Genomic DNA, 22,264 nt, shown 5'->3' on the forward strand with positions numbered 1-22,264 from the left:
CATCAATTCAATTATTGCTCTCTTTAATTGAATTAATGCGCGCATTAAATCAATTATTGCTCTCATCAAATGAATTAATGCGCGCTTCAATTCAATTATTGCTCTCATCAATTGAGTTAATGCGCGCATCAATTGAATTAATGAGAGCAATAATTCATTTAATGCGCGCATTAATTCAATTATTGCTCTCTTCAATTCAATTGATGCGCGCAATAATTCAATTAATGAGAGCAATAATAGATTTGATGTGCGCATTAATTCAAATATTGCTCTCTTCAATTCACTTGATGAGAGCATCAATTTCGTAGAAATATTGCTCGCAATAATTAATTTAGAGCTCGGTGTAAATAATTTGATGATCTCTTTAGTTCAATTGAAGATATCTTTAAATCATTTACAATACTTTTGTATAAGGAATTAATGCGCGCATCAATTCTTTTAAAGAGAGCAACAATTCAATTAAAGAGATCATTAATTCCATTGTGGATATGTTGAATTGAAGATATCTTTAATTATATAGTTGCTCTCTCTAAAAGAATTATTGCTCTCTTCAAATGAATTAAAGATATCATTAATTCAATTGAAGAGAGCAATAATTGAATTAATGCGCGCATTAAATCAATTATTGCTCTCATCAAATGAATTAATGCGCGCATTAATTCAATTATTGCTCTCATCAATTGATTTAATGCGCGCATTATATCAATTATTGCTCTCTTCAATTGAATTGTAGCGCGCATCAATTCAATTGTTGATATCATTAATTCATTTGAAAAGATCATTAATTCAATTGAAGCGCGCATCAAATCTGCTGAAGAATTGATGCTCTCATCAATTCAATTAATGCGCGCAATAATTCAGAATTGAAGATATCATTAATTATTTGAAGAGATCTTTAATTCAACTGTTGCGCGGATCAAATGAATTGATGATATCTTCAAATAATTGAAGATATCTTCAATTATTTGAGTTTATGTTAATTTGGCGCTCCATACCCCCCCCCCCTGCTATGTGCAGCCGTAACGCTAGGCATAGGTCTAAATTTGGTACTTAACCTACAAGTGGTGGCGTTTCAATATGGGTGAAAAATTACATTTTTTAAAATAAGTTTAAAAAACGTGTATTAACAAGAATTAGCCAAATCAATTTGAGTTTAAATCAAGTAATAAGCGATTTATATGATTTTAGCGTTAAAATGGAGGGATATCCCCAAATTTCAGAAAAACTGCCTCCGTGAAACAAAATGCAATTTGTAACTTTGCTCCTTTTTAATACCTGTTTCGTATTCGCCATTGCTTTTATTTAAACTCTGAACGTCTGCAATATAATTTAGATTGTATATCCGCTATGTTTCTATAACTAAAGAATGTAACAATTTCACTTTCATTTCCATGAATAATTCAATTACCATGACTAACAAATTACTAGTACCCTAACGCAATTCTTATCAATATACAGGTATTTTCGCAATGTAGTGCCAGATTCAAATTTTACTTGACCGGATGGAAACTTAATTAATTGTTTTTCAACCCGGCGAAGCAAGTACTCCGAAGATTGATTAAATATTGTTTTACACCCCTCTCGAGAATATTTCACTCATATGGAGACGTCACCATTGCCGGTGAAGGGCTGCAAAATTTAGGCCTATGCTCGGCGCTTATGGCCTTTGAGCAGGGAGGGGTCTTTATCGTGCCACACCTGCTGTGACACGGGACCTCGGTTTTTGCGGTCTCATCCGAAGGACCGCCCATTTAGTCGCCTCTTACGACAAGCAAAGGGTACTGAGGACCTATTCTAACCCGGATCCCCTCGAGGTTAAGAATTCTGTTACGGTAACCACCATGTAGCGTTTTCTGGTTTGATGAAGGTGGAGAATTTCAACATCCTTGTAAAGTTGAGGATCGTATCACTATATTTATACCATTACTTTCACTTTGATCTACAGATATGAAATGACATAGTCTCTCTAAAACAACCCTGTTGCTTTTCCATGGGACATCCTGTATACAACAGACCAGAAGTCATGACTAGTATCGGAATATCGTATATATGATTTAGAGATTTGCAGGAAAAATAACCTGAAATGGACAACTACTAGTATATTGTCGGAAGAGCTCTAAAGTCACCCCCTCTTCTTTATTAAAACACTCTACTCGTTTTTACAAAATGCTCTTCATCCCCGTTTTCATCAGTTGTTGACTGTTTATCTTAGATTTTGTTTCACATCTTGACACCTTTCAGATTCAAAAGTGTTATATCAAATGTTTTTTATGATGCATTGATCTCAATCTGATTAAGATCCGCGCACATAGATCGCATTGATCTGTAGATGTTCGAAAGAATATTTTTGCCGCATCCAAATCGATTGTACGCTGTTTTCCAGGAGAGAGTCTATAAGCCCGTGAACTCAAATGCCTAAAAGCCCGTGACTGCGATTGTAAGCACATATTTTGAATACGTAAGCCGTTTATGTGTACTTTTCTAAATGTATTGATAAACAGTAAAACGTTAATATTCTTTCATTTTTAAGAATTTTTAAGTTGTAAATATACTCTACAGCAAAACTATAAATTTCCTCGACCTATTTAAACTTAAATAGAGCTTATAATAGCATGATAAGAAGCCCAGAGTTTAGAGTATTAAGTACGAAGCACGTGACTTTATCTACACCCTATAGTTTATAATTTATGAGGCCCGTGACTTCATCTCCACCTTTTACAATACTAAGTATGAAACCCGTGACTTCATATATACTCTAAACATTGCTATGCAGGAGGCCCGTGACTTCATCTACACTTTATACAGTTCTAAGTATGAGGCCCGTGACTTCATCTACACCCTCTGTAGTACTATGTAGGAGGCCCGTGATTTCATCTACACCCTAAACAGTACTAGGTATGAGGCCCGTGATTTCATCTACACTCTATACAGTACTAAGTATGAGGCCCGTGACTTGATCTACACTCTATACAGTACTAGGTATGAGGCCCGTGACTTCATCTACACTCTATACAGTACTAAGTATGAGGCCCGTGACTTCATCTACACTCTATACAGTACTAGGTATGAGGCCCGTGACTTCATCTACACCCATAATAGTAATAAATATGAGGCCCGTGACTTCATCTACACCCATAATAGTAATAAATATGAGGCCCGTGACTTCATCTACATTCTATACAGTACTAGGTATGAGGCCCGTGACTTCATCTACACTCTATACAGTACTAAGTATGAGGCCCGTGACTTCATCTACACTCTATACAGTACTAAGTATGAGGCCCGTGACTTGATCTACACTCTATACAGTACTAGGTATGAGGCCCGTGACTTCATCTACACTCTATACAGTACTAGGTATGAGGCCCGTGACTTCATCTACACTCTATAAGGTACTAAGTATGAGGCCCGTGACTTCATCTACACCCATAATAGTAATAAATATGAGGCCCGTGACTTCATTTACACCCTTAATAGTAATAAATATGAGGCCTGTGACTTCATCTACACTCTCAGTACTAAGTATGAGGCCTGTGACTTCATCTACACTCTATACAGTACTAGGTATGAGGCCCGTGACTTCATCTACACTCTATACAGTACTAGGTATGAGGCCCGTGACTTCATCTACACCCTCTGCAGTACTAAGTATGAAGCCCGTGACTTCATCTACACCCATAATAGTAATAAATATGAGGCCCGTGACTTCATCTACACTCACAGTACTAAGTATGAGGACCGTGACTTCATCTACACCTTAAACAGTACTAAGTATGAGGCCCGTGACTTCATCTACACTCTATATAGTACTATGTAGGACGCCCTTCACATCATCTACACTCTATAAGGTACTAAGTATGAGGCCCATGACTTCATCTACACCCTCTGCAGTACTAAGTATGAGGCCCGTGACTTCATCTACACTCTATATAGTACTATGTAGGACGCCCTTCACTTCATCTACAATCTATAAGGTACTAAGTATGAGGCCCGTGACTTCATCTGGACTCTATACAGTACTAAGTATGAGGCCCGTGACTTCATCTACACCCTCCGCAGTACTAAGTACATGTATGAGGCCCGTGACTTTATCTACACTCTATACAGTACTAAGTATGAGGCCCGTGACTTCATCTCCACCTTTTACAATACTAAGTATGAAACCCGTGACTTCATATATACTCTAAACATTGCTATGCAGGAGGCCCGTGACTTCATCTACACTTTATACAGTTCTAAGTATGAGGCCCGTGACTTCATCTACACCCTCTGTAGTACTATGTAGGAGGCCCGTGATTTCATCTACACCCTAAACAGTACTAGGTATGAGGCCCGTGATTTCATCTACACTCTATACAGTACTAAGTATGAGGCCCGTGACTTGATCTACACTCTATACAGTACTAGGTATGAGGCCCGTGACTTCATCTACACTCTATACAGTACTAGGTATGAGGCCCGTGACTTCATCTACACTCTATAAGGTACTAAGTATGAGGCCCGTGACTTCATCTACACCCATAATAGTAATAAATATGAGGCCCGTGACTTCATTTACACCCTTAATAGTAATAAATATGAGGCCCGTGACTTCATCTACACTCTCAGTACTAAGTATGAGGCCTGTGACTTCATCTACACTCTATACAGTACTAGGTATGAGGACCGTGACTTCATCTACACTCTATACAGTACTAGGTATGAGGCCCGTGACTTCATCTACACCCTCTGCAGTACTAAGTATGAGGCCCGTGACTTCATCTACACCCATAATAGTAATAAATATGAGGCCCGTGACTTCATCTACACTCACAGTACTAAGTATGAGGACCGTGACTTCATCTACACCTTAAACAGTACTAAGTATGAGGCCCGTGACTTCATCTACACTCTATATAGTACTATGTAGGACGCCCTTCACTTCATCTACACTCTATAAGGTACTAAGTATGAGGCCCATGACTTCATCTACACCCTCTGCAGTACTAAGTATGAGGCCCGTGACTTCATCTACACTCTATATAGTACTATGTAGGACGCCCTTCACTTCATCTACAATCTATAAGGTACTAAGTATGAGGCCCGTGACTTCATCTGGACTCTATACAGTACTAAGTATGAGGCCCGTGACTTCATCTACACCCTCCGCAGTACTAAGTACATGTATGAGGCCCGTGACTTTATCTACACTCTATACAGTACTAAGTATGAGGCCCGTGACTTTATCTACACCCTAAACAGTACTAAGTATGAGGCCCGTGACTTCATCTACACTCCATACAGCACTCTCTCGAGTGCCTTTAAGGGTGTAAACAGCTGCTACTTGAAGGGTTGGTGATTTTCCCTTTGGGACGACAGGCGTAATACTTGGTTTAGTATTACTCGTAAAGACATGCACCTTGATATGTGACTTTGACCTTGACCCACATTCAAGGTCATACTTCAAAAACCATATGGGAGAGAAAGTGTGACCTTGACCTTTGATCTTGACCCTAGTTCATGGTCGTGAGGTCCGACGGAAGCAATTCCACATCCCCACCGCTGACGGCGTAAAAGTCGTCGTCATAGACCCGGAAGCCAAATAGCGTGGGGGACGACGATTGCCCCGAGGGGACCTCGGATTCTCTCGATTGTAGCACCTTCCTTACGCGAGTTCGAGACCCTAGGTTTCTTTTCTCCGTGATCGTTAGCTTGGCGGCTGCACCGATAACAAGGGTTTTGATGCGATTGACTGTAACTCTTGGAAGGGTCAAAGTTGAGAGTTGTGATGTCATGCATTGAAAACGCTTAGGTAGTCAATGCTTATGCATGTCGTGTCTTAAGGTTATCATTTACGTCAAAGAGGCTGCGAAAACGACCACATTTTCTTAGATTTCGGATGACCTTGACCTTGATCTATTTTTCAAGGTCAAAAGTCAAAGATCCCATTCCAGTTGGTTCCGTCTTTCTACAACTAATACTTTTGGAGTTGTAAATTTTTACGTGAAAATCGTAAACTTTCAGGGGCATTTTAAAACTCCCTAAATAGGGATCACCGAACAATTGAAAGTAACACTACATCTTTTTATTGTTTGCGAACAATTAGAGGTCTTTCTACCCTTTTCTGGGGTTTTCTTGACCTTTGATCTTGATACATTCTTCAGTAGTTCAATTGCAACCCCCCCCCCCCAAAAAAATAATAAATGAAAAAAATAAAAAGATTCAAATTTGCCGCCTTTAGTGTTTTAGTCTTGTAGATTGAGGAAATGGTTTCGCACTATAGTACCCACAGGTGCTTGTGGACAGGACTTCCGGTACCCCCCTTCTTTTATTTTTAAATGTTCAATTCCTTGGGTATTTCGGACGTATTTTTGATAAAATATGTAACTTCAGAGTTTATCTATTTCAATGGAATACACAAATTTCGCATAGAAACCGTTTTTAAAAATGTCATATCACCGATCATAATATATGAACAAGGTGTGCAACTCAGCCAGCGACATGTTGAAAAAATCTACACCTCGCTGAGAAATCCTATCGAAAAAACACCAATAATGCACATACCAACTGAAAAGAACGGTCATTCTAAATCTACTGATGATTCGTGGATTAAATGCATCGCTATTTGGTGCGAAATAATTACTTCACATCGCTCAATTTCATCGTTTTAACCTCGCTACTTGGAAGAGAATACCGATCATAGTAATCAAGTCTAGCTACATGTAATTTCATTTAACTGGTCAAGTCGGTTGTGGAAAGACTAGCACATCCACAAATATAATTAAAAATCTCATAGTGTTGGGTAGGTAATTTATCATGGAAATCAGAAAGAACCATGAAAGCACAATATATTGACAATGTTCCACATTTCAGTTATAAGGCCAACTATATAGCATTGGCTAACATTCGTTTTTTATAAAGAAACAAAATAGTTTATCAAGCCCCTTACTTATGATCAGATCCAAATTCGATTAAAAATTAGGGGGGGGGGGGGGGGGACAAATTAATTGATAAAGGAATGTCAAAATTTTATGTTATAACTTAAATATAAGATTAAACAAATATCAACAACCAGCACTTGTGCATGCATCGCACACATATTTTGTGTATAGTTCACATCATGATAGAAAAAAACTACCCGCTTCTACCCCTACCCCACTCCCAATATCATTTTAGATAATTATAATCAAACATCGATCTGTTCAGTATAACCTAATCACAGGGGTTCAGGCCCCCATCCTTCTCCGAAGAACATACATGATTCGACTTTTTGGTTGAAACTCTCTACTACTTATCAGCAATGTCTTGCAAACACAATAAAGTCAACTCATGTAGGTTATTCGGGGGGGGGGGGGGGGGATTGTGTCAACACCATTATGATCCAAATCATATCGTATAGGGTTAAGAGTTTACAATGATAGTATATTTGGATATATTAAAAGTGGTATGGTTCCAATAATGTGTAAGTGTGCATGTCTTTAAAGTCTTTCGGCAACCGATTTGAAATATTTTGATCGGTATTCTCTTTCCTTTTCGTGTAGCTAATGGTATTCGGAAGACCTCGTCCCGGGTTTTCTCGTTCTAAAAATAGTTGGCTGCGACAGAAATATTCCAGCATTACAATGAGAAGTGGCGAGGTTAAAACGATGAAATTGAGCGGTGTGAAGTAGTTATTGCGCACCAAATAGCGATGCATTTAATCCACGAATCATCAGTAGATTTAGAATGACCGTTCTTTTCAGTTGGTATATGCATTATTGGTGTTTTTTCGATAGGATTTCTCAGCGAGGTGTAGATTTTTTCAACATGTCGCTGACTGAGTTGCACACCTTGTTCATATACATGTATTATGATCGGTGATATGACATTTTTAAAAACGGTTTCTATGCGAAATCTGTGTATTCCATTGAAATAGATAAACTCTGAAGTTACATATGTTATCAATAATAGGTCCGAAATACCCAAGGAATTGAACATTTAAAAATAAAAGAAGGGGGGTACCGGAAGTCCTGTCCACAAGCACCTGTGATAGTACCGGCAAATTTTCCAAAAAAAAAAAGAAGGGAGTGTTGATGTTGGAAAGCCGGCACATATCAGGTAAAAGTGTAATAGAACTTGTCAAGGTGTTTTGGTTGACTTAAGACATGTTGGACATGATATTTGAGATTTAAAGACACCGGAAGTGACATTTTCAGAAAACATGTATTGATGATGTATTGCATGATGAGGTCTATAGGACTGAGTAAAAGTGCCAATTATAACAATCACGGAGAATGGAATTCAACTGAATTTTACCGTGTGTGTTGTTGATTGTGGAATTTATATTTTGTAATTGTTCTAATTCACGCAGGCAATGTCTTTCAGTCATTTCACTCAAGGAGGATGCATATGGAAAGCAATATGGCGGTTGAAAAAAAAAAGTTTCTGTTTATAGATCTGAACGGAGAATGAATATTGCATCATTTCTGGCCATGCAGGTAAGTGTTTATTTGTTTACAATTGCAGTCAGGATGGAATGTCAATGAGTTCAACTGTCGAGTAAAATTGCATCATCATTCCTGTTCAGGTATAAACACCTGAACTTAGTCTTTATGTTGAGATGCAGGCAGACAATGGAATCTGGCATGTCTTTCCATGAATGCAAATGGAAATGTTTAATTTACAAGACAGTCAAGAAATTGAGAAAATTTGTGTATGTCAGATTAGCTAGTGCATTTTTTAAAAAAATATGTTGTTGGGCATGAGACATGTAATGGCATGGGCTGTACTGTCATTTAGTGATTTCTTCTATTTGGTCATTTTAATGAAAATGATCTGCAGTTGGACTCATTGTCAACAGTGATTTTCCATTATGTACACTGGGGTCACTTATTTATGCATCGGGGCATTGTCACAGAAAATGGTGAAGATAACGAACAGTGATCAATCTCATAACTCCTATAAGCAATACAAAATAGATAGTTGGGCAAACACGGACCCCTGGACACACCAGAGGTGGGATCAGGTGCCTAGGAGGAGTAAGCATCCCCTGTCGACTGGTCACACCCGCCATGAGCCTTATATCCTGATCAGGTAAGTGGAGTTATCCGTAGTCAAAATCAGTGTGCCAAGAACGGCCTAACAATCAGTATGAAACACGTCAGACAGCATTTGACCCAATAATAGGTTGTATTGATGAACTAGATCGTTATAATGACCATAGAATTTGCGAAATGCTGACTTCAATCAAGACTGTTGAAACCCCTATACCTTAACTTGTTTGTCAGTAGCTTGCATCGATTTTAAAAACTGACCATAAACAGAACAAGCTCTAGCGTATTAAATCAGTTGAGAGATATAAACACTATACGCTGCTGCAGGTGATAATGGAATATTGCTACATATATATAAGATGTTCAGTGATTGGGAAGGCCAAAATGGCCTATGGGACTATGGCCCCACGGTTCAAGTTTTCAATGGGCCATTTTCAGATTTAATGCGCCATCAACATATTTTGAATGGCCATTTTCAATAAATAGCAAATGTGCAGTGGAACATTATTGTTTTAATTGAAACTCTGAACCATGACCACGATCTTTTCCACCGCTCTTGAAAATGTTTCAATGTCCCCTTCTCAATGGTATCATTGCTTTTATCGGCATTGGTATTTGAAGACGGTCTATCTTTTTTTTTTTTTATTCTTTGTTGTTTTTTGTTTTTTTCACTTTCTGTCGTTTCTACATCTGTCCTTGGACTTCTGAAGCTTAAACGCTGAAGTTTAAGCATGAGAAGACGTGATGAGATGTCGTGTAAGAGGAAATAGTTTATTGGTTATCTATTTTGATTTGTATTGCTTCAACCAATGAAATTCGGTGTATCAGAATACATAGGAATTTTAAAATGAAAGTACAAAAAATAAGTAAGTCGTACCCAATTCACTTCTAGAGAAAAAACGTAAGTTACAATTGCTAATGAATGCTCACTTTGGCGCATGGGTTAGATAATTTAATGCGCCAATTTTCACCTGAATAGGACTATGGCGCAGGCGCATGGCCTTCCCAGTCACTGATGTTGATGATGGAAAAGCTGAAATCATCCCATTTGTTATACAGTTGAGTTGTCAGTTTGCCTTTAATGTCTACTTTCAATAAAATATATAGGTATGAAGCAGAAGTGGAGAACTCTGTAGTGTCTTTTATTTTGAGCTCGCAGGGATATATCGAATCGACATATTAATGAAAGTTATTGTTAATAGACAAAACGTCGTCGATATATCTAAATGTCGAATTGAAGGCCACAGCAAGAGATTTTTTCTTCTCACGTAGAAGTTTTTGCATAAATGCTGCTTCATATGAATATAGAAACAGGTCAGCTAACAAAGGAGCACAATTCGTGCCCATGGGAATTCCAACAGACTGTTGGAAGACCTGATCACCAAAGACCACGAAGATATTGTCAATGAGGAACTCTAGCGTATTTTTTATTTCAACTTCAGGACTCGAAATTAACATATGCCCGTCAGTCTGTGACTGATTAAAAGTCTGGCGGACTGACTGACATTTGTTTTAGTCAGTCCGATGGGACTGGTTAATTTTAAAAGCATCATTTTGGAAAATATATTTATGAAATTTTATACACACATTTGACATGCTTCGATCTGTAGATATCAGACGAATCTGATTCGTAAATATAATTCCCACATTTAAGTGTGTTTGATTATTTCTGGAAAACTCTGTTGGACTGGTAATTTTTTCTGCGGACTGGTTGAAATTATACACCATCAGTCCGGCTGGACTGGTGACATAAAAAATTAGCTTCAAGTCCTGAACTTCAGAGTACTTGTGCATGGAGTCAGAGTGGTGTTTAACAAAGTAATTTTTTGGGTGACTGATCACTAGATATGAATATTTCCGTTTTCCATTTTTGTTGAAGAAGCAACTGTCTATGATGTCAAAAAGTCTAGTCTTTAATTTATGGTGAGAAGTGGCTGTGTAAAGTGTTGAAAAGTCATAGGTTTTGATGTTATTGATTTGGAAAAAGTGAGTGATTTTGTGCACGGTGTTGGTTTTCTGTCCAAAGGGTTGCGTGCGGTCATCCCTGACGTTGACCAAGCTTCCTCAGTGTTTTCCCTAAGAACCGGCCGCCGGCCAAATTGACCGTTTCAAACGATTTTCTGGCCGGTTCAAATATAAAAAATCAAAAAATAATATGTTGTCAATTTCAGTGATGTTGATTTACACGATCGATCTTTGCAAAGAATGTATGCGGTAGCAATTGGTTGGCTATAAATATCTTTCATATTTCTTCCTTGTTTATGTTTTTATCGAGAGCTTTTTGAAACGGCGATTTTGATTGGACGATATTTTAAACTCTCACCTTGCGCGTGAGAAGCACATGGCAGTGAAAAATAATGAAGCGTCGAACGAATACATTACATGATTTCTTCCAGTCAAAACATCGCAAAGGTGTGTATTTAACACCACTGTGACTAACTTGTCTGAGGTAAAAATGTTCAACCCTTTGGTATATATTTAAAAATGTAGGTTAAAAAGTGGCATATGAACAAGGGTCATTTTGCCCCCTGAAATGCCTCAGAATGCAGGATTTTGCGTCTAATTTTCCAAACTTTCCATACCCCCCCCCTGGCCTGTTACAATTCTAAATGGGCCTGTTCAAATGAAATGAATGGAAAACACTGCTTCCTGTGTGAGACTGTTTCTCCAAGGAATGCGTAGATTTTCGGTCATCTGTGTCTCGAGAGTACCTATAAGGGTGTAAACAGCTGCTAATTATATACAAATCATTTGAAGGGTGGGGGATTTCTTCCTTTGGGACGACAGGCGTGATGTGTGGTTTTGCCTTACTCGTGGAGACTTGCACCTTGATGTGTGACTTTGACCTTGGCCCACTTTCAAGGTCAAACCTCAAAAACCCTATTGGAGAAAAAGTGTGACCTTGACCTTTGACCTTATTTTGAAGGTAAAAAAATGTCACAGGGCTTAAGGGTTTTCGGTTTCCTTTGGTCAACTTCTCAATGCAAGAGAGTTTTATCATGAATTCATTAGCGAAGGTTTTGTGTCTATGACTTTTGGTTTAGTAGGAGTAGATATAACAGGGTTTTCAACGCAAGTAGCCGGCATTCACGGAAGGGTCAAAGTTCAGAGTTGTAATTCATAATATCTAAACCAATCAAGAAGTCGCTACTCACTCATATAATATTTCAATGCTATCTTAAGCAGGAAAGAGTGTATAAAAAGTGTTATTTTCTCGGTGTTTTTTTCTACCTTGACCCATTTTTCAAGATCACAGGTCAATGACCCCATTTCAGTTGGTCTCATATGTCAGTACGACAAACCGTTCTCGAGTTTGACATGTTTTACGTAGAAATCGTAAAACATTAGGGGCATTAACTCCTATTAGGGTTATTTTTATTAACAAATTTTCCAAAAAGAATTGCTTGTCTATCAAAACTGATATGCCTGTCCAGTTTTTCGCAAAGCCATTCTTCAATTCCATACCAGATCTCTTTCACACATGGACATTCTACAAATATGTGATCAATAGTTTTAAAATCCCTCTTGCAAAATGTGCAAATTGGGGAATCAACAATTCTAAATTTATGTATAATAGTTACATGGAAATATTCTGTGTAAGATTTGAAACTGTATCCATTGCAATTTAGATTCTTGAGTTGTTTTAAAAGGAAGTCCCAAATATATTTTTCCATTCTAGCTCTGAAAAACCTTCTTCTGCTGTTTCTTCTCATTTTGATATGGATTTAATTTTGGTTGCTTATCAAATTATCAAATAAAAAAAACCTTATCAATTGCTTATGCATATCTTTACAACCTTTTTTTATCTTTGAGATATATTGAAATAGTAGAGGGAATAATAGGAAAAAGTGGTTTTGTAGTTCTTGTAGTGTCTTGTATAAGAACTTGTCTTTGTTGGATTGCTTTCTTTAGTCCTGCATATTCTACAAAATTCATTTTAACTTTCAAAACATTTTGTACATAATCAAAGCTGTACAAGTTACTATTTTCATCAAGAAGATCATAAATAGATAAAATACCTAAATCATGCAGACTTTTAAACAATACTGATCTTCCACCAATAGTAATATTTGGATTATAAGGCCAATTCAACTTAATTAGTAGATTATCATCCAGGGTCACCAAAAAGTATGGGGCGGGTGGGAGAATTTTATTTTTTAATTTTTATTTTCTGAGAGAAATATTAATGACAAACAAGTTTTTGTCAACAAAAGTGCATCATTTAATGCTAAATGGATATCAATCTATGCTTATTTCACAGACGAATTCCAGGTTAAGCTTTATTTTCAAACACAGAAAGATACCAAACTTCTTCAAGATATGAAGAACATTAATCCCTTTCATTTACGCCCATATGAACGTGAGAAATTAAGAAAACCATATGATCTGTATTTTCCTCACGTGGATTTTCACGTTGTTATACCGGAAATGTAAACAAGAAGTGTAAATAACGGAGTCGGACATGAAAATTTTCGGGAAATCGCAAGTTTCGCAAAATAAAAAAAATCCAGGCAGGCCAATTTTTGAGGGGCGGGCGGGGATGATAATCTATCAATGAAGTTGAATTGGCCTAACAAATATGTTCACAATAAAAATCTGAGTTGATTTTATCTTTTGCAGAATTTTTATTTGACCAGCTCTGAAACACATCTATCCAAAAACTGTTTGGTTATTTTTACTCTTAAATTATTGATATAATCTATTCCAAATACCCATAGCTTTTCTATACAAGTCATTAGTTCTGCCCCCAGTAGTATTGTCCATTTTACATTTGAGTGTAGAATACACAAGGTGGAAAATTTGATAATTTTGATGATAAAGCAATATATTTATATTGGTAAATTCTCAAGTATAAGTAAATTAAGTATAGATGCATCCAAAAAAATTGTCATTGATAGAATTAAAGTTGAAAAACTTTTGTTGTTGAAAAACTGCAGGTATAGGGAGTTTGAGAGATACTGGCAAAATATTTATGATAAATTATGATTGTATTAGTGTATTAAAATTTTTTTTTTTAACCTAAGATTGTGTTCCATGCCTCGCTTTGTTTTATGTGTTCTTTCTTTCTTTCCCTTTCTTTATATTTACGAAATGTCTTTTGCATATGAATATTGATGGTATTTAATTTTGTGTAGTTAAATTACATATATATGTATATAATGTGAGAGTTAAATAAAAAATCAAACAATAAAAAAAACCTCCTATTAGGGTTTGTTACACCCCAAATCGTCGCCGGCGACAATTTGGGATGGGCGACGATTTGGGGTTTCTTGTGTAACGCCCCAAATTTTTGCCTCTCCTAAATCGTCGCTGGCCAATTTTAACCTATAACCTTGCTAATAACGTTTGAACAGTAAGTGCTAGAGCTTTGATATTTCACACGAGTATTCCTGGTGACAAGACCTTTCCGTGGGTACCAACATTTTTTACCCTTGACCTTGGAGTTTGACCTACTTTTTGAAAACTTAATCCTTGCTAATAACTTTTGAACAGTAAGTGTTAGAGCTTTGATATTTCACATGAGTATTCCTTGTGACAAGACCTTTTTGTTGGTCCCAACATTTTTACCCTGTGACCTTGACCTTGGAGTTTGACCTACTTTTTGAGTCGGCTCGTGAAGCGAGATGCTCCTTGCTGTCAGCGGCATGCGGATTTATCGCGGCTCACAAACTTTCTGTTTATTCTTACACCGACAGCAAATAAATCCTGCGCAGAAAAATCTTCAAAAATTTTTCATTTGCTTTTTTGAACAGCTTCATTAGGATTTGAAGACATATCATACATGTATGTTGACATTCTTATAACAATGTAATTTAAATGAGTCCCCTCAATACGTTTAAAGAAACTAAACATAGTGCGCATGAATACATGATGTAAGCAAATTAAGTGTCACAGGCGATTGTACATTAAACATGCGACGTACGTGGGTATAAATATATCAACTACAAAAATAGATTCGTAAACATGAAACAAATAACTTGTAAGTAAATATTTTATAGTAAAGAAAGTAATATCTCACTTTCTTAGGTTGGAAAAGCATAGTAAATATTTGAAAATGGTTTTGGTCTATTACGACCGATCATACTCCCCGTCGAGGCCTCTTCGAAAGTGTGTCAAAGCCTAAACCATGTGACTATTTCTGCGGGAATCTACCGGCACACGTTCAGTTTGTTATGTTTTCGCTTTCAGACTATTCTACAGTCAGATATAGATAATCACATTTACTGTATTTTGCCGAATATATTTAATACGCATCCCCTTTTGGAGCCTGTAAATTGTGGAAATACCATTGTTCGTGTGTACAATTGCATTTAACTTCACGAGAAATCTTTGTGGAAATAATGCATGTTCACAAAAAAGCATGCACTAGAATTTGTATACAGTGCAGCAAATTTTTTTTTAAAGAAAACAACAATCTTGTCCTTACACACACTACATAGCAGTATTTTCGGGGAAATAATGTTAATTTCAGCAAAGCATGAGAGTTGATAGCAATAAAGTTTTAACAGACTCGATATTTTCTTTGTTTAAAGTACATATCAATTAAATAGCCGATGCGAGCGTTCAATGTTTTGTAATCAAAACATCACCCAAGCTTCGAAAAATGATGTACCAAGGTGCGATATAACGACCCCCATCGGTAATTATAAACGTATCAATAATCAAAGCCAGTAATTTAATTGGTACTAAATGAAGAATTCAACATAACCCTCTAAAATTTCGCCACATTTAGATGGGTAAGTACATCAGTTTACTGCAAAAGGAAAGTTACAACTCAAAAGTAATCGCATATTACCAGACCCATGAAAAATGTGCAACATGCAGAAATCTGACAAAATCAAGTGACAAAGGACGTGTACACAAAACATGTGCTAGTCACGGTATCATAATATCATGGCAGTTTTAAAAATTGCACGATGATAAATTTTAATTTTCTGTTTCATAATAATTAGTTACAAGGTGTAAGATAATTTTTAAAAAAACAATTTTACGCTTTTAGATAGGTAAACAACGCGGCAAAAAATTAAGTGCACATTGGATTAACTAAAACAAAATGAGGCCACTATTAAAAAATTGTTTGTTGGGCGTTTGCCTACCCTACCCCTTTGATGATGGGTAGGTAGGTAGGCTTTTTTTTTTTTTTGGTCAGGATTAATTTTTTTTCATGCATTAAATATTGTTTTCCCACATACGTCAGTGCTGCTGGAATTTTTTGTACATCGTCTACATATATCTGTATATTTTGTTTGCTATATCATATCTCTTCATTAGCTAAATTCTTTGTCATTAATTAAATATGCTTTTAAATGTACATATGTGCCAGCCTTATCATATTCAGCTCTATCATATTTATATATCTGCTTTTGTAAATTTATATAACATCACTATTCATCAGTACACCACTTTGCACCACTTTATAAATAAGAATTAGTTTTGCTTTGCACTTTTGTATTGTTCTGTGTATGCACCCTTTAGTTCTTAGTCATCCTCTGCTTTATGCTAGTAGGCATGCAGTGTTATATTCCAATGAACATGTCTGACACATGGAACTAGTGTGACAACTGTTTTATGTAGATTTGAAATTTCTAAATGAAATATATAAGTACTGCTCAGTAACATAAAAGCATGATGTCAGAGTGGATTTTATTTTAAAGTTTTTCTTGGGTATAAAATGTAAAGTAGCAGTCTAAAACATTGAAAACAATATGGATTTTGTATCTTTTTTCAAATTCTAAGAAAAGCTTTGAAATAAATGTTAGATGCATTTCTGCATGAACTATTAACCAGGCACTGCAAGCATTGTGTAACCTGGGGGTTCCAATTAGCATAGAATCTGTTATAATGGCTTGGTTTGAGAAAATAGATTTAACAGATATGTACTTCGACATGTGCTCTATGTTGTGTCTACGTTCGTCAGCTGCAGTTGAATCCGTGTCAAACTCAAGCAGTCTATTGGCTTTGCTTCGTTCCTTTGAGTTTTTAAACTCTGTATTTACGCATAAAGTTGCGTACGATTTTGTCCTCTTCAGGTCGGACATTTTGAAACAAACCATCAAGGAAGCGCTTGAAGCGAAGCAAGGTGACTGTCAAGCGCTTTACTGACTCGGACGGCTAAAATCCGGCTCAAACTCGGTTCTGCACCGGACAATAACCAAAAAAAAAAAAACATCGCTGTTGGACCAATAATTTTTTTTGGGTTGGCGACCTTTTGAGAGGGTCGGGCGGCTAATGCCCAACAAACAATTTTTTAATAGTGGCTTGAGTCAAAAACCTTTAGTGGTATGTAGTATGTGTCCCTTCTCATAAAAAAATTAAAAAGTGCGTATTATATTTGGTTAAATACGAGTGTAAATTAATAAGCATAATGCATTATTCCGATTGTAATTTTTTCTAGAATTATGGAAGCCCATTAATGTCAGTGTAATAGTCAGTATTTACGTTTTTCCGAAGTATGGAAACCCATTTCAGCCATATTTCTAAATTCATGTGACTGTATATGAGATTCTGTAAACAATTACTTATGCCCCCTTTCAAAGAAGAAGGGGGGGGGGGGGGGATTGCTTTGCACTTGTCGGTTGGCAGACCACATGTTCACTCAATATCTTGGAAACCATTCACTTGATCGTTATGATCTTTCAAATGTTGGTTGGTTGTGAGTAGAAGAGGACCCCTATTGATTTTTAGGTCAAAAGGTGAAGAGTCAGTCCACTCTGGACATAGGAATATACTGTCTGTTCAATATCTTGAGGACACTTTGCTCGACAGACATCAAACTTGGTACACTGGTACATCCTAAGGAGTAGATGACCCCTTATGATTCTAAGGTCACATGGGTAAAGATCAAGGGTCAAAATGGACATAGGAATATACTATCCACTCAATATCTCGAGAACCCTTTGCTTGATCTACATCAAACTTGAAACACTGGTACATCTTAAGAATTAGATGACCCCTATTGATTTTGAGGTCACATGGTTAAAGATCAAGAGTCAAACTGGACATAGTAATATATTGTCTCCTATATTTCAAGAATCAGTAGTTTGTTTGACACCAAACTTGGTACATTGGTACATCCTATGGAATAGATGACTCCTATGTATTTTAGGTCACATGGTCAAAGGGTCAGTCCATTCTGGACATAGGAAGATATTGTCCATGTACTCAACATCTTGACTTGAATTGGTTTGGTACTTTTATCAATTAAATGATGCATGTGTATAACCCTTTTCAATTCTTCACCACGTTGGGGGGGGGGGGGGGGGGGGGGGGGGGGGGGGGGGGGGGGGGTATTGTTGTATGTTTGTATTGTTTGACAGACATATCTTGTTTTCTTTATTGTTTTGATGGTAGCATTTTATGACTAGTTGCTGAATAAACTCTCAAAATATGCACGTAGAGTCAGTACAGTAAAAACAGCGATGTTTCTTACAGATGTCAACTGCATAGTCATTGTAACATTGACTGAAGTTTAAGCTCAAGGAATTGATTTGCTAAACTTTTTTGTTGGATGGTATCTTCTTACAACCACTGTGGTGATTAGGCCAATTTTTTTAAAAATTGGTTTACGGATTTCAAAATTTTCAAATCCGTTTGGAGAAGGTAAAAAAAAAAAAAAAAGTCCAAATGACAAAATGTTAAGTAATAAAAATGAACTTGATTTGAGGTCAATATTTTATTATCAACCTTAATATTCTCTTCACTGTCAACTTAAGACGGTGGTATATAGCGACTATTGTGCACTTGGCAACAATGCTGTTTCCTTCAAAAATGTTATTTGTTTATTAAATTAACTTTTTATCATTATCAAATGTCCATTGTTTACCGTTTAGTTATGTAAATCCCAAAATAAAAGAACCACATTGTTTTTCCATTCAAAAGATGGCATCCATGACGTATATAGGGACGCACTAATCACCTGAAGTACTAAAATCCTGACTGTCCTTACCAAGCATATGTTTTGTCTAAAAAATTACTTTTAAGTTTTAAAGTCTTATTTATGAAGTCAAGTAAAGTTACAAATAAAATTCATGAACCCTATAAACATTTATTCAAAAATTCTGAATTTTTTTTAGGTCAGATCAATTTATTGTTAGTGGTCAACAAATTTTATACAATGAATGAATTCAATAATGTTAAATATGTTTTCAACCTCCTTCAATATATGAAGAATTACACATATTAATTATGAAGAATATTTCTTTAAAATTCATTAATAAGAATTTAAAAGTGTATCCTCGGCAAAATGTATGCATGGTAAGGTCAGGTAGCGATATACTTGTTTAGGTGATTAGTGCAACCCAACGTACGTCATGGATGCCATCTGAAAACAGTGTTTGTTTTTATTTTGGGATTTACATATCTAAATGGTATGCAATGCATAACTAATGCTAATTAGAAGTTAGTTTCATAAACAGATAACTTATTGGAAGCAAAAAGCATTGTTACTAAGGTGCAGAATAATTGTTAGCACCGGCTGAAGTTGACTGATATTCCACACATGACACATGAATATTATGGACTGTCCTGAGATTTCGACCACAGGAACTATATATTATATTTACAGGAAGACAATTTTTTTTATATAGATATTTAAAACATCGAGTGCCTGTGATTTCGACGGAGGCGTCTGTCCAAATATCCAGTCCAGCGGAATCTATTAAATATTCTTTTTTTTTTTTTTTTTTTTTTGTTTGTGAAAAGGAAAATTACAGCATCGGAAATATAAAAAGGAGTGAAAAACCATTTTTTTTTTTTTCCAACATCCCAAAAAATCAGTGCGGTGGATCCGTAAACCAACTCAATAAAAAAAAAGGTTTTCTGTTGTGATATAAAGTACTAATATGACTACATAATAATTTCCCTCCAATTCTCAGCATTTGTACATCATGGATTGTTTAGCACAATTATCAATTAGCAATGACTCTTTATATCTATGTTTGATATGTACATGCAATTTAAATGGCAGTGGTCATGCCTTAGTCAAATTGAGTCACTTTACACAGGTATGATGCATTAAAGTATAAATCCTGCTAAAAGAAGTGTGCATATATGCGAACTCACACACATGATGTTCGTCATCCTTGTTTACTACTATCTTGCTCCTAAAAGATTACCTATTCCAGTTGACAATGAAGTGCGAGTCGACTCTCAGGCCCTTCAGGCCTTTGATTGAAAACCTTAACCTTGCTAATAACTTTTGAACAGTGAGTGCTAGAGCTTTGATATTTCACATGAGTATTCCTTGTGACAAGACCTTTCCGTGGGTACTAAACCTTTTGACCTTGGCATTTGACCTACTTTTGAAAAATTTAACATTGGTTTACAGGTTATAACTTCTAAATGGTAAATATTAGAGCTTTCATATTGCACATGATCATGTGACAAGATCTTTCTACTGGTACCAATATATTTGTCCTTTTGACCTTGGCCATCTTTGGAATTGGCCATTATCGGGGGCATTTGTGTTTCACAAACACATCTTGTTTAATATTATAACACTCCTCGTTGAAAAATAATCATGTAATTAGGTTGATTAGACAGCTGACATACTTTGACAGTTTTCTGCAGATGTGGAATCTTTTGAACTATGGAAGCGTATACATCCTGCCTATCATCCTCAGTAATGTATGGCATGGCTTTAAATCTTGGATCCAAGCATGAAATCTCCCTCAAGAAAAGCTGAATCTCAGGATCTGTGTATCTGAAAAAGAAACCACATTGATTCAAATTTATTTGATAAAATATTCTTACAACCATAAAAATTACAGCAAGTTACAGTTTATTCTATACAGAACTGAAAATCTTCATATCAATTTATTTTGAATTTTGAGATTTTCTTTCTAAATTAAAAATAAATAAACACATATGTTGGGGATGGATTATTGATATGTTAAAATATGGAAACAAGACTGCATTGTTAATTTTTATCCATACCTCGGTATAATATCGTTGAAAACTGAAGCTGACGCATCAACCTTTCCTTAAAGGTCATATGAAATGATTTCTAACAGTGGTATTTTACTTTAAAAACATAAAGATGGGTATGAATGAAGGTCAAAGAGCGTTTAATAAAAAATTATTGTCTTTGGATTGATGAGAAATAAAGCTATAAACTTGTACATAGAATGAATTTGTTACCCGCTTATCGTTCTTGATTCTGGGTGTTTGTGACATCACAACGACCCATCGATGTAAACCACGCAATGAAAATAGTGTAGGCCTACCGTTTTGTTCAACGAAATATCTCACTGCATTTAATGGATATGGACTAATTTCTGTTTTCTGACGAACTGCCCAATTTTGTGGTTCAACCATATCAGTTTAAACCAGTCAGGAATGATGCACGGCAAGCGAATAACGTTCTTCAACAGAGGATGGAGGATATTGTTGTCAACACTGCACAGGCATCTGAAGTTTGGCCACTACTACCCCCTCCTTTTTTTTTGACTTTTTTTGGGGATAATTTCTCCTCCAAAATGTGTGGATTCCTTGTCTATCCCATCCAAATTTCGATTTATGTAATCCTTTCCCACTTTTTGTAAGCTTTAGAGATTGTCCTTCTACCAGTAATAATAAAGCTGGTAGAAGGGTAATCTCTAAATCTTACAAAAAGTGGGAAAGTCAAATGATTACATAAATCGAAATTTGGATGGGTTAGACAGGGAATCCACATATTTTGGAGAAATTATCGCCGCAAAAAAAAATCAAGAGGGGAGGGGGGTGGGGGGTTGTTAGTACTATCCATACATCAGATGCCTGTGGATTTCAAAACCCCATGCCATCAGATACTGAAGGTTAACTATCATTTTAAAAAGATTAGAAGTCGTATGAACTTGTGTACATTTCATTTATGAATTATCGTAATGAAAATAGTCTAAAATCTGTAATGGTAATCCCGGGCATTTTCTTTTTTATGCGATTGATTGAATATTGTTTTACACCCCTCTTGAGAATATTTCACTCATATGGAGACGTCACCACTGCCGGTGAAGGGGCAAAAGGGCTATGCTTGGTGCTTATGGCCATTGAGCAGGGAGGAATCTTTATCATGCCACACCTGCTGTGACATTGGACCTCGATTTTTGCGGTCTCATCCGAAGGACCACCTCTTTCGACAAGCAAGGGATACCGAGTACCTATTCTAACTCGGATCCCCATGGGATACGGATAACCACAATATTGAAATAGTGCTGAAATGTTCTTGTAGGTGTAGAGTACCCAAAATGTGGCAAATGTATCATGGATATCATATG

This window comes from Ostrea edulis, chromosome 2 (assembly GCF_947568905.1).
Source record: "Ostrea edulis chromosome 2, xbOstEdul1.1, whole genome shotgun sequence".
NCBI lineage: Eukaryota > Metazoa > Mollusca > Bivalvia > Ostreida > Ostreidae > Ostrea > Ostrea edulis.